This window comes from Elephantulus edwardii, unplaced genomic scaffold (genome assembly GCF_000299155.1).
Source record: "Elephantulus edwardii isolate Elephantulus edwardi_28Jun2011 unplaced genomic scaffold, EleEdw1.0 scaffold00019, whole genome shotgun sequence".
Taxonomy (NCBI): domain Eukaryota; kingdom Metazoa; phylum Chordata; class Mammalia; order Macroscelidea; family Macroscelididae; genus Elephantulus; species Elephantulus edwardii.
The window spans coordinates 25,320,101-25,337,297 of NW_006399769.1; the positions used below are offsets into that span (position 1 = coordinate 25,320,101).

A 17,197-nucleotide genomic window follows, 5' to 3' on the forward strand; every position below is an offset into this window, starting at 1 on the left:
GAGAGAGAAAGATGAGCAATTTCCTCTTATGTAATTTAAAGCCTCTGAAAACCTGTTGGAGTCTATAAATTGGTTCTGACTCAAGGACACACAATAAAAACCCAAATAATCTATTGATCTACATTATTCTAAAGGTCTCTCTTGTTGTGTTTCCTGCATTCTGTTTTACTGCTCTTCTTTGACAGATAATTCAAAACTGACACAGTGTAGTTATCAGCTTTGGGGATATTTCCCGTTTGGATTTAAATAGATCCAGATCTCTCTTACTCTCTGATCCCATGGCCCCACCTTGTGATCAGCAGCATGCATTTACAGGTCAGCCACCCAAAATGAGTGCGCAGTACAGTCTAGATCAATGCAACCAGTCCAGGTCTATGTCTTCAAAATATTACCTGGATTTTAGTAATACAACTGCTGCTAAAACTACAGACTGAAGGATGGTATTCGCATATAACTCCTGGGCTTGTGCTCATTCTCTGGTGGGGAATGTAAACTGACAGGGCTAATAATCTATCTTTTATGGTTCAGATCATCATCACTACATCAGAAAACCCATTTTGATAAAGCATAGCCCACCCCTATGTGAGCTAAACGCCTATTACAATTTAAGATTTATATTGTGTCTGGTCCCAGCGGTGCATGCAAAGAGCCTTAGTGCCTGGGAAAAGCTTACAGAGGGTTTATGGGTGCTTAAGCCTCGATCCCGCGTGCGTGACAAAAGAAGAGGGCTGGATTTGCTGTGCATGTTCACTAAAATGCCCGGGAGGATATGTTCTTCTCTTTTTAAAAGACAAGTGTGCTAACTGGGAATTTTTCTTCTCCCCCTGAAAGGTTTGAACTAGTAGATGAATCATTTGGTCAGACAGTCAAAAGGATTTCTGTCCTTTTTGATAATAAAATCCGAATTGTGTTCTGTGCCCTCCAGAAGTCCCCACAATCTCCCCTTGATGTGAATCCCAAGAGCGTGACAATGTGAAAAAGCATGTTTGCGTGGCTCACACTTTGCTATTGCTGAAGGTTCCAACATGTCCAAAACAGTCACTTGCATTCCTCTGTGCATTTTTCTTTTCTTAAATCATTCTGATGTTCCACTGCTTACCTTCTCACAAGCCAAACCATCCTATATAACAATTAAACACTTTTAAATTGACGATCGTGTTTAAAACACATTTTGCCATCATTTGCGGCAACGTGTTTTAAACAACACCTACTTTAAATACAAGATTGTTTGTTTGTTTGCCATGTGAATGTTTCTAAAGCTGTGTCTTAAACTTACAAGCTTTATTTCTTTTTTAAAAACACTGATTAGGGAACTCTGGTGGCCTAGTGGCAAGAAGCTGCACTGCAATCCCAGAGGTACATGGTTCAAATCCACCAGATGCTCTGCTAGAGACGGAGGGGCAATCTCCTCCTGTACCAGTCAGATCTGATTTGACGGTACACACAAACAAACTAATAAAAATAAATTAAAAAAAAATACTGATAACATTTGCCAGATGCTAACATTCTGTGAGTAACTCTGAAGCAAGGAAAGATAGATTCACTGACCTCACAGCTCTAACTAAAGATATGTACCAGGCAGTAAAGAAATTTTATTACAGAATTTAATAAGATTTTAGCAAAAATTTTAAACAGAAGTATATAAAATAAACATTAAAATTATCTTTAGTCCTTCCATTCTTTGTCTTAACCTTCCAGTGATAAGTACTATAAATAGCTTTTCTTTATCCACCTAGGATTATTTCTTTCTAAACAAATAAAAACCCTGGTGACATAGTAAATAACACGTTGAACTGACAACTGAAAGGACAGTGATTCAAATCACCAGTTTCTGTGCTGAAGATTTCCTTTCTTGGAAACCAAATAGAGTGCAACCGTGAACTGGAATTGCAGTGGTGGCAGTTTACATACTCGTATGTTGCTCTAAGGGAGTATTAGTGGCCTAATGATAAAGATCGGTGCTGGCCATCCCAAAGGTTTATTGTTCTAATTCACCAGCTGCTCCACCGGAGAGACACGGACAATCTCCTCCTTTGTGATTAAACTGCCTCTGAAAACCTGCTGGAGGTTCGCTAAGAGTCAGTTCAGACTCAGTGATACACAAAACCAACAGCACGTTGATGCAAGTATACATATAAATTATCTTGCTTTTGGGTGCCATTGGGTCAACTACAACTCACAGCAGTTCTATAAAAAATAGACTGAAACCTTGTGCTAGCCTGTGCCATCTTCATAATTTCTGTCATGCTCAAGTCTGTTATGGTGATCACTGTGTCAATCCATCTTGTTGAGAGTCTTCCTCTCTTTCACTAATCTTCTACAGCAAAATATCTATTTTCCAAGGGTTGGTTCCTCCTTTTGAGATATAATATATCTTGTATCCACACCTATTCAGTCTGCATACTGAGTGAATCATCCAAGATACTGGACTCTATGAAGTGTAGGTGGGGCATCAGGATTGAAGGGAAAATCATCAATAAACTGCTTTATGCAGATGGCACAACCTTGCTTGCTGAAAGTAAGAGGACTTGAGGCATTTGTTCAGAAGCTGAAGGAATGCAGCCTTCAGTATGGATTGCATCTCAATGTCAAGAAAACAAAGATTCTTACCACTGTACTGATAGGCACCAACATGATGGATGGAGAAGAGATGGAAATTGTCAACAGCTTCAGCTTGCTTGGTGGATCCAAAATTAACACATTTGGTACCAGCAGTTAAGAAATAAGGAGATGCTGTGCACTGGGAAAATTTGCATTTAGAGACATCTTCAAATTATTGAAGAGTAATGATGCCAGTTTGAGGAATATGGTGCACCTGACTCAGGCCATCATCTTTCTGTTCATTTGCTATGCATCTAAGAGCTGGACAGTGTATAAGAATGACAAGAATTGAGCTGTGGGATGCAGAAAAACACTGAACAACCAAAGGATGACCAAAAGAACAAACTATATCTTGGAAAGGGCGCACCAGAGTGTTTTTTGGAGACCGGACAGAGTGCTTCGCCTCATATACTTTGAGCATGTTTTTAGGAGGGGCTCCTTCTTGGAGATGGACATGATACTAGGAAGGGTAAAATGTGAGCAAAGGAGAAGAAGACCTTCCACCAGTGTACTGACACAGTGACTGCTGCAACAGGCTCTTGTGTGAGGACAGCACAAGGTAGAATAGGGTGCAGATCTTTTGTTCAAAGGGTAGCTATGGACTGGACTCAACAGCACCTAACAACAACAAAAATATCTCATATATTATCTCTATAAGGGGAAGTGTCTTTCATTTGTGCCTTTCACTAAAATGCTTGTCTCTCAGATGTTGTTCCATAGCTAAGAATTCAAATTAAGACAGACTAGGAAGAAGGATTGGCCATCTACTTCCAAAATATAACAGGCCTTCAAAAACCCTAAGTACAATAGAGCACACATAGAGTAGAAAAACATATGGCAACTGAGGCTGAGCCCTCAAATCTGGAAACATAAAAGAGGAGAAACAGTTGTAAACAGAAACTAATGATTGGTATGTGGAACGTGAGAAGCATAAATGTATGAAAACTAGACATCATTAAGAAAGAAATGGATCATATAAGTATTGACATCAAGAATTGGCGAAATGAGATGGACTGGCATGGGACGTTTTTAATCAGCTCTACTATGCTGGAGATGAAAAGGTGAGAGAAAAATGGAGTCACTTTCATCGTTAAAATTATCATTTCTAGTTCCAACATGAAATAAAATGTGTGTGACAAAATATCCATATGCATATGAGGATGACCTGTTAATACCACTATCGTTCAAATTTATGAACCAACAACCGGAGCCAAAGGAGAAGAAATAGATGACTTCTACCAACTTTCGTAGTCAGAAATGGCTTGAACATGCAACCAAGATGCATTAATAATAAAGGGTGACTGGATTGCAAAAGTTGGGAACCAGGAAAAAGGATCAGTAGTTGAAAAACACAGAGTTGGTGACAGAAATGAGGCTAGGGATAGAATGATAGAATTCTGCACAATCCATGATTTATACATAGTAAATGCCTTTTATAAGTAACATAAACACAGGACATACACATTGATTTCACCTGATGGTATGGACAGGAATCAAATCTGTTATATCTGTGGAAGAAATCCTAGAGAAGTTCAATCAGCAGTGAAAGTTAGGCCATGTGTTGATTGTGGAGCAGACCATCAACTACTCATATGCAAGTTCAAATTAAAGCTAAAGAAGGTCAAGTCAAATGCACAGGAGTCAAAATTTGACCTACAGTCTGGCCTGCCTGAATTTAAAAATCAACATAGGAAAAGGTTTGAGGCCTTGAACGCTAATGAACAAAAACCAGATGAACTGTGTGAGGATATAAAAGATAACATCCATGAAGAATGCAAAAGGTAAAGACAAAAGAACAAAAGATCAAAATGAATGTCAGAAAAGACCCTGAATAGTGCACTAGAGTCCCGAGAAGCCAAAGCAAAAAGAAGAAATTAAAACATTAAGGAGCTGAATAGAAGATATCAAAGGGCAGCACAGGAAGACAAAACAAAGAATTATAATGAAATGTGCAAAGATCTGGAGTACAAAAGGCTGTACTCACTCAGCATTTCTTAAGATGAAAAAAAATTGAAGAACAAATTCAAGCCACGAGTTGCAATACTTAATTAAGGATGCTATGGTTAATGATGAGTCAAATGCGAGAATGGTCTCGTATGGTGGACAGTGTTTGGTGAAGCTCCCCGATTAAAACAAGCTTGGAAACAGGAGTGACATCCACTTCCATAATAGCTTACTTCTGGAAACCCTATGAACCTGGAGGAAGGATGAAAGTCACACAAGTGTCCAGAACTTTCATTCATAGGGTCTCTATGAGTTGCCTACAACGATGGCACTTAACAATAACAACAACATGGGCAGAATAGCGAATGATCTAGGAAGTATTAAAAGAATATGGAAGGAGTATACAGAGTTGCTGTACCAAAAAAAAAAAATAGCTGACACAGAAGAATTTCAAGAAACAACATGATCAAGAGGCAATGGTGATGAAGGAGGAAGTGCAAGCTGCTCTGAAGGACTTGGCAAAAAATAAAGCTCCAGGAATTAATGGCATACCAATTGACATATTTCAGCAAACAGATGCTGCCTGGATATGCTCACCAGGCTATGCCAAAAAATGTGGAGGACAACCTCCTGACCAACTTACTGGAAGAGACCCATATTTATTCCCATTCCAAAAAAAGGTAACCGACAGAGTGTGGAAATTGTCAAACAATATCACTAATATCTCGACAGCATTAAACAACATCACTAATGTCACATTTTAGCAAAATCTTGCTGAAGATTATCCAGAAACATCTCACATAGTACATTGACAGAGAACTACCAGAAATACAGGCTGGGTTTAGAAGAGGCCATGGCACTAGAGACATTGTTGCCAGTGTCAGATGGATCATAGCAGAAAGCAAAGAGTACCAGAATAATGTCTATCTGTGTTTCATTAACTATGCAAAGGCATTTGACTGGGTGGATCATAATAAATTGTGGTTAATTGTGGAGAATGGGAATCCCAGAACACATGATCGTGCTTATGCAAAACTTATACTTGAACTAGGAAGCAGTCCTCAGAACAGAGCAGGGAAATGCTGCATGGAAATTATTTCATATTTACTGTTTATCAAGCCAACGCATAACATTAATTCATAATATCATGTATATTATTTTTTATATCCTCACTCTAACTCTACATTATTAGATATTATGGATAAAGAATTGAAGCTTAATGCTAAATAATTCTATCAAGTTCGAACAACTAGCTTGTGGGGTAGTGCCAAAACCAAAGTAAATAAATTTAATTGTTACATACATATTGTTAGATGTGCATGGTTCAAAATCAGGAAGGGGATCTACCAGGGATATGTCCAGTCTCCATACCTTTTCAATTTATATGAAGAACTGATCATTCAGGAGGCTGGGTTTTATGAGGAGGAATGTGGCATCAGAATTGGAGGAAAACTCATCAAGAACCTACTTTATAAAGATGACACAACCTTGTTTGCTGAAACTGAAGAAGACCTGAAATGCTTTCTGCACAAGGTCAAGGGCTATAGTCTGCAGTAGGGATTGAAGCTCAAGAAGAGCTTCAATCTGTTTTCTTTGTCAAGAAGACAAAGATCCTCACCACTGGGCCGATTGGCAGCACCATGATGGATGGAGAGGAGATTGAGGTTCTTAACAGTTACAGCTTGCTCAGCTCCACAATCAACACTCTTGGAATCAGCAGTCAGGAAATCAAAAGATGAATTGGATTAGGTAAATCTGCTGTCACGGACCTCTCCATAATACTGAAGAGCAACAACGTCAGTCTAGAGACTAAGGTATTCCTGATCCAAGCCATGGTCTTTGCAATTACATGCTATGCATCAGAGAATTAGACAATGATGAATAATGACAGAAGGATTGATGTCTTTGAGTTGTGGTGCTGGAGAAGAGTCCTGAACATACCAAGGACTCCCAAGAAAACAAATAAGCCTGTCTTTGAGAGAGTGAAATCAAGTTTCTCCTTAGAGGCTAGGATTTTGAAGTTCTGTCTTATATACTTTGAGCATGTGGCTAGGAAGAATTGTTCCTTAAAGATGGACTTCATGCACAAAAGGATGGAGGGACAATGCAGAGAGGAAGATCCAGAATGAGATGGATTGATACTGTAGCTGGGGCAATGAGGGTAGGTGTGGCAGAGTCAGTGAGACTGGCTCAGGACAGGGCAGGCTTCAGAGCTGTTCTACATAGGGTCAATATGAGTCACAGACGACTCCACAGCACATAACAACAACAATATATATAATGTATATCATTCTCTTGTGATATCTTATATATATAATATATCTTTATATACTGTGTATATGAGTGTGTGTGTGTGTGTGCACGCGTGCGTACACATTTACTACATGTACCTTTTTTTAACAGGTGCAGACAATTTTGCTCTTGTTGTTGTGTCCTGTAGAGTCGGAAGCAACCCATAGCTGACCCTCTAGCGAGTTTTCAGAGAAAGGTAATCACATAGGAAGAGACTGGCGATCCTTCTCCCATGGAGATGCTTGTGGCCTCGAACTGCATGCCTTCGGGATTGCAGCGCAGCTTCTTTGCCCCTAGGCTAATTTTACTAGAAGCCAATTTTATAAATTATAGCTGAGAAAGAGGTCTCACCATTTTAGATTAAGACCAAATATCCTTCTGGAAGTAAAAGGCAAGACAAGCTATGATTAATAATAAAAATAATTACTAATTATTTCATATTTACTACTTATCAAGCCAATATATAATGTTAGTCCATCATATCATGTATATTATTTTCTATATCCTTACTCTAATTCTATGTTATTAGATATTATGGATGAAGAATTGAAGCTTAATATTAAATAATTTTGTCAAATTCAAATAGCTAGCTTGTGGGGTCGTGTCAAAACCACAGAAAATAAACTTAACTGTTATACACTTATTGTTATATGTGCAGCCTTGAAAATAAGGGTAAACTAAAATACACCTCCCTTCACCTCACATACTTCAGGCACGTTACTAGGAGGGGCTACTGCTTGGAGAGGGACACGATCCTTAAAAGGGTGGAGGGTTAGACGAAGGAGAGGAAGACTCTCAACCATGTGGGTTGATATTGTGACTGCCGCAATAGGCTCTTATGTCTGAGGAAGTGTGAAACTAGAGCAGGATATGACAAGTTTCATATACGTTGTTCATAGGGTCGCTATGAGTTGTATTTGACTCAAAAGTACCGAACAAGGACAACAGCAAGAAAATATGAGAAAAGGAAATTAAAAAATTATTTGCTTGTATGAAAGGGGGGTGATGCTATGCTCACACAGACATTTATTAAATGGATTTAAACTAAAGTTTACTGTATCATCAAGTTGTATTACAAAATTTGTATGTACAAGAGATAAAACTATATAGCAAACAAAAAGGTTAATAAACGTTGTGCTTGTCAACACTGGTCCGTTTTCTCCTATAATAGTTTTCTTCATCCTAATTTGCTCCTCCCTCTTCTAGCTCTATTGTTGTTGTTATTATGGGCCATCGAGTCGCTTGCGACTCATAGCGACCCTATGTACAAAAGCCCTAAACTCTGTTCTATCCTGTGCCAACCACACCATCTCCGACACATTCACTCCCACCACTCCTATCACAGAATCAATCCATCTCATCTAGGGTCTTCCTCTCCTGCACTGTCCCTCTACTCTCCCAAACATAATGTCCTTTTCCAAGGACCAGTCCCTACTTACAACATGCCCAAAGTATGTCAGATGAAGCTTCAGAATCCTTGACTCCAAGGAGCATTCTGGCTTCATCCTCTCCAGGACAAACCTGTTTGTTCTCCTAGCAGTCCATGGTATTTTCAACACTCTTCTCCAGCACCACAACTCAAAGGCATCAATTCTCTTTCTATAATCCCTAGTCACCGTCCAATTTTCTGATGCACAGCACGTAATTGCAAATACTACAGCCCAGCTCAGGCACACCTTAGTCTCCAGCCAACGTTATTGCTCTTTAGTACTCTGGTGAGGTCGCTCACAGCTGACTTTCCCAATGCGCTGGTACCAAGCGTTTTGTCTGTGGAGCCAAGGAAACTAAAACTGTTAAGCTATCTCAATCTTTTCACCATCCATACTGATGCTGCCAATTAGCCCAGTAGTGAGAATCTTTGTTTTCTTGACGTTGAACTTCAATCCATATTGAAGGTTACAGTCCTTGACCTTCTGCAGCAAGCGCTTTAGGTCCTCCTCAGTTTCAGCAAACAGGGTTGTGTCATCTGCATAGCGCAGGTTGTTGATACTCTTCCACCAATCCTGATGCCACATTTCTCCTCATACAGCCCCGAGTCTCGGATGATCTGTTCTGCATACAGATTGAAAAGGTATGGAGACAAAAAACATCCCTGATGGACCCCCTTCTTGATTTTGAACCATGTAGTGTCTGCTTGCTCTGTTCTGAAGAATGTCTTTTGGTCCAAGTATAGGTTTCACATAAGCACAATCAAATGTTCTGGGATTCCCATTTTCTCAGAGTCAGCCATAGCGTTTAGTGATTCACACAGTCAAAAGCCTTTGCATAGTCAATGAAGCACAGATATACATTCTTCTGGAATTCTCTCCTTTTTAACTGAGGGAATTTCTTGTCAGCTGACTTGCTCTGCAACTCTATTAAAGGAATATTTTTTCAACAATATTATTGTTGAAAGAGAATTCAATAGGTGAGAAACTTAGATCTATAGACAGAAGTGAAGAAAATCAGAGAAGAAAGAAATGAAAGTAAATTTTGTTAATGATGATAAATCTAAAATATTACTATCTGTTTAGAATAATAACAGTAACAATGCACTATGTGATTATAAAACATGAAAAAGTGAAATGATTGATAGCAATATCACAGGATTTAGAGGAAGGATATTCTAGAATACTCTGGGATAATGCAAAAAAAAAGGATAGAGTTTTTAATTTAATAGTTGATATAAAAGTAAATTGCAAGTCAACTAATTAAAAAATGGGGATGTATGTGTGTTGTGGTGTTTTGTTGCCCCCCCCCCAGGACCTGCACACAAAAAAATACTAACACAAAAACAAAATGGGAAAAAGACATAGAAAGAATTTTCACAGAAGAAGATATTTAGATAGCCAACAGACACATGAAGAAATGCTCAAAAGCACTGGCAATAAGAAATGAAAATTAAAATCACAATGAGATACTATCCTACTCCACTAACAGTGCAAAGTTTAACAGGACAGCAAGTAATAAATGTTGGAGAGGTTATGGATAGTTAGGAACTCTTATATACTATTGGTGGGATTGTAAAATGGTATAACCACTATGAAAGGCAATTTGGTATTTTCTCCAAAAGTTGAACATAGGAATTCTACATGACCCAGCTACCCCACGGCTCAGAATATACTCCAAGAAAAATAGAACTGAGGCATAAACTAAGATCAGTACACCAGTGTTCATAGCAGCATTATTCACCATTGCAAGAACATGGAAACAGCCTAGATATCCAACCACAGTAGAACAGACTGAAAAATTTTGATACATTCATACACAGCGTACTACGCAGTACACAAGAGAAATAATTTTGAAAATATCTAACTTGGGAGGAACTGGAGAGGATTATGCCAAGTTAATCAACTCAGTACCAAAATAACAAATACTGTATATGATCATTATTGTAGAAATAAAAAGATAACTAGTAAAAGGTGTATGAGGATCCAAAGGGAAGCAGGAAGGAGCAGAGAGAGAGAAGGGGCAGGGAGTAATCCTAGGGTCGCACACGTTAATGGGTAGAGGAAGGGATGGGTAAAGGAAATGGGAAAGATCCAGTGTGGAAAAACAATGTACACAATCTTTGTAAGTAAACCTGTATAAAATAAAAATTTTATTTTTGAAAAAGTGGTTTTTTAAAACAAAAAAGGTAAATAAATACAGATTATATACCAAATTGTGTCTAGATTCCTTATAATTAAGTACAACTCTTAGTAACTATGACCAATAGATATGAATCCTGTCCTATCCTATCCTGTTCTTATCATCTCTACATTTATGAGCCCATTGTTGTAGTCACTGTGTCAATCCTGCTCATTGAGGCTCTCTTTCACTGAACCTTTCATGATGTCCCTTTCCAAGGAATAAGCCCTCCTAACAACAGGCACAAAGTAAATGAGATGAAGCTTTGGCATCCTGGACTCTAAGACGTATTGTAGCTGAACTTTCTCCAATACATCTCTATTTGTTCTTTCTGGCAGTCTCTAGGGTTTTCAGTATGTTTCTCCAATATCACAACTCAAAGGCATTAATTCTTCTTTTATCATCCTTATTCATTGTCCAACTCTCAGGCGCATAGCAAGTGATTGAAAGACCACAGCTTGATCAGCTGCACCTTAGTCTTTAAACTAACATCATTGCTTCTCAGTGTTTTGGAGATGTCGTTGACTACAGACTTTCTTCCCAAATGTGATTATGTCTTCTGATCTCTTCACTGCTGGTACCAAGGGGGGGGGGAGGTGGTTGTGGATCCAAGGAAGATGAAATTGTGGACAGTTTTAATCTTTTATTCATCTACCGTGATGTTGTCTATTGACCCAGTAGTGAATATTTTTGTCTTCTTGGTACTCAGGGGTAATCCTTATTGAAAGATTTATAGTCTGATCTTTTTCAGCAAACATTTCAAGTCTTCCTTACTTTCATGAAACAACGTTGTGTCATCTGCATGAAGTAGATTGTTGATGATCCTTATGCCATACTTTTTATCATAGAGTCTAGCTTTCCGAATAATATTTTTAGAATACAGATTGAATTGAGTGTGGAGAGAGTATACACCTCTGATGCATACTTTTCTTAATTTTAAACCATGTTATATTCCTCGACTCGGTTCCCAAAACCACCACTTGGTCTAGGTATAAGTTTTGTATGAACACAATTAAATGTGCTGAGATTCCCACTCTTCTCAATGGTGGCAGTAATTTGTTATGATCCACACAGTCAAATGCCCTTGTTAAATCTATAAAACATATGTAAACATCTTTCTGATATGCTTTGCTTTCAGCCAAGATCCATCTGACAATAACAATCATATTCCTGTTGCTATGTCTCTTCTGAGGCCAATTTTAATTTCTGGCAGTTCCCTATCAATATATGCTCTATCTATTTTTTTTCATAATTTTCAGCAACAATGAGTAACCCCCAAGAGTTGTGCATGACTAGAGGAATGGGGAGGGAGCCCCCAGTACCTCACTGAAGAGAAATTCTATCAGCTGGGGAAAGTGGTCACAGGCCCTTCCACCAACCACCAAGGACAATAATAAACATTAAGAGAGGTGGGCACACTTAGGTAAGAGACATCCCCCACCCCGAAGTTGCCCACTACTACAAGTTAAAGTAAGTGGGAAGCTTCTAGAACTTCTATGAAGAAAAATTGCATCAGTTTTGGGAAGCTGGTTGAGGGTTGAGCCACTGACCACTGAGGACAATAAAAGACTTTAGGAGAAGTGGGCCTCACTCAGGTGAGATTCCCACAGGGCTTTGCTGCAGACGAGAGTGGACTTGCATGATTTTAGAAAAGGAGAACTTTCTTGCTACACAGGACAAGAAATGACCTCAGGTAAAGCAAATTGTTCACCTCCTAAAAGGGAAAACTTCAAGCCTGCAAGGAATCAATGGCTTCATAAAGAAAAACTTGACATAATGCCAAGAAAGCATGGTTAGCCTCAAATATTGTGGAAAAATCAAATCAAGGCTTTTCTTAAAAATGTGTAATATATTACACATAAGAATGTGAATGTGTAATATATTACAGACCCAATAAATACTAATGAGACAAGGAACCAGAAGAAATATATTAACGTGGAGTTGTGTGAACTGTTACTGAAGAAGGTAGAAATAATGGAAGAAAGAATGTAAGCCATAAATAAAGTGAATACCCCTGAGAGAGGGAGACAGAAGAAACATATAGATGTAGAGAAATATGAGCAACTACTGAAGTAATTGCAAAACATGGAAGAAAGAATTAAAATAGAAAATAAGTAGGGACAAGGATTTTAAAAATCATCACAAGACTGAAAGTGTACAGCCAACACAGTACTGAAAATTACAGAAATGCATGAAAATGCAACTGGGACATCAAGACCAAAATGGCAGATATTTCCAACATACTGGAGGGTCAAAAAAGCAGAACGGAAAAGATGGAACAGAAAGTCAAAGACCTGGAAGACAAGAACCTCAGTGGGAGCATACTAGAGGGGAAAAACAGGGGAAATTGAAGGAATATGAAGAAAACATTTAGAATCATGTGGAATGGCATCAAGAGAGACAGCATATGCATGCACGGAATCTCAGAACATGAGGGGGCAGAGAAAAAAATTGTGGAAGAGCTACTAAAAGAAAACTTCTAAGGTATTGTGAAGAATAAGAAAACCCACATTCAAGAAGCTCAGTGAAACCCAAGTAGACAGGATTCCAAAATAAAAACATCAAGATAGAGTGTAGTAAATATTACAAACTAAAAAAATAAAGTTGGAATACTAAAAGCAGCCTTACTTGTTCCCATTTCAAAGATGACCAGATGGAGTGAGGAAATTACGGAACAATATCATTAATGTCACATGCAAGCAAGATTCCACTGAAAATTATCCAAAGACAATTGGAACACCCCATCAACATAGAACTGCCAGTGTGGAAGCTGGGTTTAGAAGAAGCTATGGTATTATAGATATTACAGCTGATGTTAGATCGATCTTGGCTGAAAGCAGAGAGCACAAAAGGAAGGACTATCTGTGTTTCATTGACTAAAGGCATTTGACTGTGTGGAACACAAAAAACTGTGGCTTACTCTGAGAAGAATGAAAATCCCAGGATATTTGACTGTGCCTACGTAAAACTTGGATCAGGAAGAAGTCGTTAAAACAGAGAAAGGAAACAATACTGGGTTTAAAATCGAGAAAGGTGTATGCCAGAGATGTGTCCTATCTCCATCCCTTTTCAATTTATATGCAGAACACACCATCCAAGAGGTTGGGCTATATGAGGAAGATTGTGGTATCAGTATCGGAGGAAGACTCATCAACAACCTGCATTATGCAGATGATACAACCTTGCTTGCTGAAACTAAGGAGGACCTGAAGCATTTGCTGCAGAAGGTCAAGAACTGCAGCCTTAAATATAGATTGAAGCTCAACATCAAGAAAAAGATTCTGATCACTGGGCCAATTAGCAGCATTAATGATAGTGAAGAGGCTGAGACTGTTAATAGCTTTAGTTTGCTTGGCTCCACAATCAACACTCTTGGTACCAGCAGCCAGGAAATCAAAAGATGAATTGCATCTGTAAAGTCTATTGTCAGGGACATCTTCAGAGGACTGAAGAGCAATGATGTCAGTCTGGAGACTAAGATACACTTGATCCAGGCCATGGTCTTCACAATTGTATGCTAGGCATCAGAAAGCTGGACAATGAATAGAAATGATAGAAGGAGAATTGATGCCTTTGAGCTGTGGTGCTGGAGAAGAGTATTGAATATACCATGGACTGTTAGGAGAACAAATAGGTTTGTCCCTAGAGAGGGTGAAACTAGGCTGCTCCGGAAAACAAGGACTCTGAAGCTTTGTCTGACATAGTTTGGGCATATCGCATGGAGTAACCAGTCCTTGGAGAGAGACATTGTGCTTGGGATGGTGGAGGGACCGTGCAAAAGAGTATGACCCTCGATGAGATGGATTGACTCAGTAGGGTAATGGGGGTAGGTGTGCAAGAGAAAATAAAGTTGGCACAATATAGAGCAGGGTTCAGAGCTGTTTATTGTACATAGAGATACTATGAGTAGCAAGCAACTCAGTGGCACATGACAACATAGAAACAACAACTAAAAGCAGCATGAGAAAAATAAAGAGTTTTCTAGAAAGGAGAAACAATTAGATTAAGTTCAGAATTCTCAGGGGAAATAATGCAATCAAGAAGACAATGGGATGGCATGGGAAAGGCTTAAAAATACAGTTGTCAGACAAAGATAGTGTACTCAGCAAAGCTGTCCACCAAGTATAAAGGAGAAATTAGGTATTTTTTCAGAAAAGAAAGATCTTAAGAAATTTGTAAAAATAAGGCTACAAGAAATTCAAGGGAAGTCCTTTCACACAGAGACACCAAACAAAAGTGGATGGACTATAGTAAGCAGAGCAACAGAGAAAGACATAGCAAATGGCATTGGTAAAACCTGGGCTGTCAATAATCATGTTTAATGTGAATGGATTGATTAAATTACCAATTACAAGAAAAAGAATGTAAGAATTAATAAAAATACCAAAGTCAACAAGTCAGTTTCTATGAACAAGAAACAAATCTAAGAAAAGTGTAAAAAGCTAGACTAAAAATCAAAGGGTGGAAATAAGTATACCAAGCAAATGACATCCACAAAAAAGCAGAAGTGGCAACACTAGTCTCTGACAAAATAGATTTCAGGATGAAAATTACCTTTAAAGATAACAAAGGTCATTATAAAGTGTTTAAAGCCACAATAGATCAAGAATATTAAGGGACAGAAGTCCTTCAAGGAGGGGGTGAAATCAAGTTTCTCCTTGGATGCAGAGATTTTGAAGGTCCATCTCACATTCTTTGGGCACATGGCTAGGAAGGATCAGTCCTTGGAGAGTGATACCATGCTTGGAAGGGTGGAAGGACAGCATAGGAGAGGAAGACCCTAAATGAGATGGATTAACGCAGTAGCTCTTGTAATGGAGGTAGATGTGTTGGAGTCAGTGAGAGTGGCTCAGGATAGGGCAGGCTTCAGAGCTATTGTACATAGGGTTGTTATGAGTCATAGACTCACTAGCATGTGACAATAAAAATAAAATAGTCTTACAATGTGAAAACTTAGAGGAAATGGATAAATTTCTACAAACCCACATCCTACCCAGATCTGCAGATGTGCAACACTTAAACAGATGCATCTCAAAAGAAGAAATTGAGCAGGTCATTAAAAAAAAACAAACTCAAAAACAAAAAAACAAACTACCCATCCCTCAAAAAAAAAATCTTCACAACTGAATTATATTAAAAATTTAGAGACAAATCATCATCAATTTTACTTAAATTCTTTTTAAAAATAGAACAAAAAAGGAACATTTCAAGAGTAATTCTATGAAGCAAATATAATCCTAATACCAAAATTACCATGCATATACTCTACCAAAAAAGAAAACTACTGACCAATATCTCTCATGAATATGAGTGCAAAAATCCTTAACAAAATCCTGGCCAACAACTCTGAACGGTAGTTGGTATTTCCTCAAAAAGCTGAACCCAGAAATTCCATATGACCCAGATACTACACTGCTAGGAATATACCCCAAGTAATTTAGAACTGAGACAGAGATTTGTAATGATATACACAGCATTCTTTGGAGAAGGATATAATGCTTGGAAGGGTGGAGGGACAGCACAGGAGAGGAAAACCCTGATGAGATTAAGGCAATGGAGGATGGTGTGTCAGAGTTAGTGAGAATGGCTCAAAGCAGGAAAGGGTTCAGAGCTGTTGTACTATAGATTGCAGGTGAATCAACAGCACATAAAAAAACAACAACTATATTGATTGTTTTTATTTAAGCCACTTGTTTAGAGTCAACAAGACCTTAGGGAGGGCCTTTGTAGTTAAAAGTCAGTTGTTATTATATTTTTGAGGAATATTTTTCTAAGGGTAAAGCACTTTCCTGTCCATATGCTGCACAGAGGTAGTCTGGGCTGAACCTTGTGCCAGTAAATGGCATAATGGTTACCCATGGTGGATAGTGTTTGGTGGAGCTTCCAGTTTAAGACAGGTTTGGAAGCTGGAGTGGCATCCGCTGAACAACATGCCTTTGGAAACTCTACAAACTTTGATAAATGTCAGTAGTTATAGAAAGGCTTCAGATCTTTTTTTCTTAGGATCACTGTGAGCCATGCAATCGACAGCAATCAACAACAACAACAACATTCACAGCAGTGTTATTCACAATAGCAATAACATGGAACCAGCCTAAATGTCCATCAATAAATGAGTGGATTGAGAAATTGTGGTACATTCACAGACTGGAATACTATGCAGCATTCAGGAGCAATGATTTAAAACCTATTCTAGAACATGAGAAAAGCTAGATAGCATTATGCCAAGTGAACTAACTCAGGCTCATAAGGAAAAATACATATAGGACCATTAAGCTAAAAAGAAAAAGATAACAAAAAAGATGTGTATGGATATCCAAAGTGGGAAAGGGAGGGAACAAAAGGATTGAGGGTGGGAATGAGGAGAAGTCATGAGGTCACAGTGTTTGGTGGCTGGAGAGAAAATGTAAAAGAATTAGGCAAGATTCAGTGGGTATCTGAAAAGATGAGAAATAGTAGGCATAAATCAGTGGTGATTAATTTTATAAGACAATGCATGGGAATGACTGCATGAAACACAATGTTAATTAAAAAATCATCATGATGAAGTGGGAATCATAACAAATATCCAAGGATCTTCGATATAAAAAAAAATGGCATAGTTCTTCACATTAACAAATCAAAGGGAAAAAAAAAAAACACCAAACAAGCATGCAATCCCCATCAACTAACCTAATAAAGGCATTTGGCAAAATTCAACACTTCTTGCTGACTAAAACACTCAATAAAATAGGAATAGAAGAGAATTTCT

At 38.3% G+C, this 17,197-nt stretch overlaps 1 pseudogene; it reads left to right on the forward strand.

Annotated features, from left to right (window-relative positions):
- The first annotated feature begins 278 nt into the window (after positions 1–278).
- LOC102843743 overlaps positions 279–17,197 on the forward strand; it is a 32,833-nt pseudogene continuing 15,914 nt past the window's right edge.